Here is a 5,118-nt window from a genome sequence, read left to right as displayed (position 1 = left end):
CCCAAAACACCTAAAACTCAGAAATATAGGAACAGTCCATTAAGTAGAATGTGTAATTTGTATAACAAGCTTTCAATTAATAACCACAGCTTAGATTTCCCATTGCCTTTCAAACTAGCCTACACAAAAAATTGATTGAATCAAAAGTATAGTAACAAATACGTATATTGTAATTATTTTGGTAGAACTATCTTATTTTCTAGATTATTCTACAATTATATACAAATACTATATTCAATATATGTAATTATAACTACATAATTACAACTAATTTGTACTTGTATGGTGAAATTCAACTGAAAGATACCGATTGTTCAAGTTGATTATTTGCGATTATGTAATTGATTACTTGCACTATTTGTCTGTATATGTTTGTATGTATCCTAATCGCATTTGTTCTGTTTAGTTTTTGTGTGTGTGTGTAGGGCCTATGTGTTTATAAACTTATCTTTTGTAAGATTGCTTATCTGCCTTCTGTAATTGGAGGATTTACCTCTGTTGAGGCAGTAATTGAATAAATAAATAAATATTTCAGAATCTACGCGTAAGTGCCCCATTTTTATTGCCGGTGACTGTACCTTCATCTCATCACGATTCATCCTCATCTTCGCGATTAATCAGAAGTGACAGAAAAGCGAAGTAAAATAAACGAAATCAATCAATCAACTTGTCCGATTAGCTTTGTGCTTCTGAAACTAGATTACCACTCTTATCGACGCTTACGAAGTAAACATTTTCAACTTCCTGTACACTCTTTAAGTTATCCTGGGACTAAATATTATTCAGAAAAACATATGGGGAAAAGTGAAACGTTAAATCTTTGTCGTGCTCGTTTTGCACGCTTTTGCATCATCTGTTCTGTAAACAGTGATGTTTGCTGAACGTAATGAAGAAGCGTTAATTGCGAGTCCCATCAAGAAACTCATTAGCCGAATTGAATCAGCGTAATCAATTGCTTCCCGATGGCTGTATCCCGTTGATTATTCATCCACCATCGCGGCCAGAGGGGGAAAAATGGTTTCGTATCAATTCTGCTCTCGCATCCACCATTCTAATTGTTTATAGCCATCAAAAAAACACAGCATGATGCTTTACGCAATAATTATAATTTTTCCTCTGTGGATTCTGCAAGCGCTTCGTTTGTGCGAAAACAAACATAGCCGATTAAAATAATATCTCCTCTACTTTTATTACCCACTATTTTCATTGGAAAAATTTAAATGTTTAAAAGTGTTTTAATTTCCTGTACAGGCGTACATGTGATAAATGCTTCACTTGAACAGTGAGTTGGGTTAGTTGTTGCAAACTTCCTTTCAGGCTTTTGTTGTTCTTGGAATGTTGGCTTTACAATTATTTTAAAGAAGCATCATCGACCTCCAGCTGTAGGGTGATCAATTCACAATCTCGTCAACGAATGTTCAGGTTGGAGTCCCGGTCTTAGTACAAGGTAAGGTAGGTTAAGTTCCAAGTGCACACTGCACCGTGAAGTCACACATAGGGGGAATGTGAAGGTAGGGTTCCACACATTCTCGATCGGACGTGATGTGATCAGAACCATCCCCCTGCCCAGGTTGTCCCCAGGGACCCTTTTACTAGAGGCTGGGTGAACCCCAGAGTCACTTTATGTCCAACCTTAGATAGCCGGGAATCAAATCCGTGTCTCCCGCGTGACAGTCAGACACCCTACCGTCTACATCACCGCGTCTACAGTCTGAGTCTTAGGTATGACGCCCCCTCCCCGCCCTGGTCGATCAGGTAAATAAACTCTCTGCTTCCATAGTCATATTAAGGCATCGGATGCTTGCCTGCTATTTTAATAAGAGAAGACACCACGACATATAAAGTATATATTGCGATATCTAATACAATTTCGAAAAAAATATTGTTGAGCTACCTTATTAACGTGTAATTTTTCTCGAAATTCGGAAATGAAAACGGGAGAACTACACCCCCTGGAAATTGAATGTCAGTCGATTTGTCATATTTTAAACATATAATTTCATTTCAATGACAAATTGTTGCATTAATTTGTACAGGGAAGTGATAATTAAGAAACATAAAGCAAGATTGAAATATATCTTGCCCTCCCACACACAAACACACACACTTTTGGAAAAAATCCCGCTTACAGCCTTTCCTTCATGTGCGTAGTATATTGGAGTTTCTGAAATGTACTAATTGCACTTCCTGTTGACACAAATAGTGTACTTCTTCGGATAGAAATTAAGTCGTGACAAGAATAAGACAATCTAGCACACCCGCCAACAAAATGAACTTCGCGAGTAATTCCGTAACTTCCCAACAGATGGGGTTGATGAGGAGCTGAAAGGCTGGGGCAAAGTGAAATGTCAGAGGCAGAGAAAATAGAACGAGAGAGAGAGGAAACGGAGTATAATGGGAAAAGAAATAGCTAGGAAGAAAATTAACAGCAGGAGCCGAAAGAAAGAAAGGAAGAGAGAACGTTAACGTGACTGCCCCATTCTCTTTTAGCCTCGATCTCAGATCCCGGGAACAGCTGCGCACGGATTCCTGGGAGTATGGCCGGACAACAATGGGAAACTCTGCTGCCTGATGACCTTTCTGGCGCGCACGCAACAATGAGAGGAGAAATTCTCCAGCTTCAGACACGCCAAGCCTCGCTCACGAAGCCCCAAAGTCTTTTGTTATACGCCACGCTAAGAGAGGTTCAAAATGGCCGCAAATAAATCAAAGGCTAAAATATCGGGAACCCTAACTTTTTTAGGGAAACGGGGGAAACATTGAAATTGATCGTGGCGTAAAGAGCTCGTTGAAGGTAAAACTACGGAGCTGATATGCACCAAAAATACATTTACTACGCGTAAGAACTGGAAGAAAAAATTATAAGAAGAAAATTGGGTAATAGAGAAAATTAGATCAATAGTTACATATACTTATTAGAAAATGAGGTTTCTAACAAAACACACACTAAATTTTAGTTAATTTTCTCTAGTCTCCATATCTTCCTACTAACTCTTCACCTAATTCAGAGCCACCAGCCGCCTCTGCATCTTTTGCACATTTTTGGGCACTTTCTTCTATATAATAAGTATAAAATGTGCCATGATGTGCACTAAAGTGTCCGTAAAGTATGCCAGAGACGTAGCATCACCAAAGAATTTGGTTTGGATGTGTTCAAATGTGGACGAAATCTTTCCTCTCACATTTCACTTTAATCTCAACTACTGGACTATCGTGTAATGATGAAGATTTAGTTTCTTGAGTTACTTTTCATTTAATTTTAACATTCTTACACTACAAATTAGGTAATATTCAAGTGACAAAGAACCAAAAAATATGTAGTACAATTTGATGTTTGTTTTAGTTTAGTGATCTGGTATCATAACAGCCTACCTATTTCATTAAAAGTATGTTCTACAGGCATCGAGAGCTTTGAATAACTGGCGTTCTAATAGGATACATAAAATATTTTGGGGAGATTTTTGTCCTCTTCTATTCCCTCGGTTTAGACATCCGTTAATTTAGAGCAAAAATTAAAAAAAAGATAGAGCCTTGGTAATGGATGGATATGGTATGTCGTATATCAAATTTATCAATTTAATCTGGTTACTCATGTAAAATTCATCCGTGATTAAATCATTTTTCCAAACTTTTCCTCGCGAGTCATCTCTGCACCACTGTTTCTGCACCAGCCAAGTTCACAAGTTAAGCCCCCCCCCCGAAAAAAATCCTGGGTACGCCAGTGGACAAAGTAGTTATTTATAATGAAATTTGCTGTACTTTACGACACTCTACAAGTACTGAAAGTACTATCAATGTATATGCAAGACTGAAATTCTTTGGTTCTTAGGCAAAAGCAAGAAATTGACATGAAGCATTGGAAGAGATTGTTTCACCGTGTAGAAGGACGGTAGTTCAGGAGTTAGACGTTAGAGGAAGAGCATATCTTCGAATGCATAATTTTCAATCTTTCCTGGACAATATGAATAGCCGGTTAGAATACTTAAGTTTCTTTTTTAATGTAGTCCTATTAAATGCACATACATGGCATTTAGATGATGGTGAACTGAACGTGTGTTTTATAGTGACATGCCAGATGAACCTTAATGTAAGTGAAAGCATGTGTGCGTCACTATCTAAAGATTTTTCACATCCACAAAGACAATCCAAAACCCATTTCTACCTCACTCAAAGTCTGAAAGAATTCAATCGAAGTTCTACCAATATCTACAGCTGAATGTGAACATGAATCTAACCTTTACTGGTCAGTGAAATCATTTAGATGTTGCAACACTTTCAGAATGCACTGGACCTACAAATTTTCAGATTTATTAAAATTTGCAAGTTAATGGTGCTGAGACCTGAGGAGGAAAGTAATACACTTATCACTTTGGATACTTCTTTATTGATTTCATTTGAATTTTTAATTTTCTCAAACATTTCGGGGAGGACCGTAGCCTCTTCAGCCCCCTCTGCGTACGCCAATGCATGGAGGGGAGATCATTACATTTTAGACGTTGAGAGGGAATCTTCATTTTCACTGTGTTAATCGACGATTTATTGTTAGTTTTCGACACCTCAGAGAGTGGCGATCACATAATTTTAGACGGTCGGACGCAATTTAATCTTGTGTTAATTGGCGATTTATTGTTGGTTTTAGATGTCTCAAGAAGATTGATTGATTGAATTGTTGTTTTGAGTCTACTTTATGCACAGAAAAGCTAATCGGGACTGGACCTACAGTTTAAAGCGGGATCCATATCGCTTAAATTTAGATATAAAGGCAAGATGATTGTGCTGTTCCTAATCCGCTCGTGTCATATTCCCTGTATTTCTTATAAAACATACCTATTTATGAATTATTGACAGGGTTACGTTTACCACGTCCGTGACACACGTGGGGAAGTAGATGCGATTGGCGATGAAAAGAATAGAAAAGGAGGAAGTCTGCCAACTGGAAGAGATATTAGCGGAGAATCGCAATTTTCACCCTCTCCCCCACCCCACCCACCACCCTCTGCTGGAAAGTAAGAGAAGAAAGAATCGTTGGCTGAGTATCGAAGCTCTCTCTTTTCCATCGACGCATACCGAAAAAAAAAAGATACGGGGAGCGCCCCCCTTTTCCCCCTTTGGCTGCTC

The sequence above is a fragment of the Lepisma saccharinum genome, chromosome 6 (genome assembly GCF_977018435.1).
Source record: "Lepisma saccharinum chromosome 6, izLepSacc3.1, whole genome shotgun sequence".
In the NCBI taxonomy this organism is placed as follows: Eukaryota; Metazoa; Arthropoda; class Insecta; order Zygentoma; family Lepismatidae; genus Lepisma; species Lepisma saccharinum.
Note: the sequence above shows the minus strand (reverse complement) of the source record.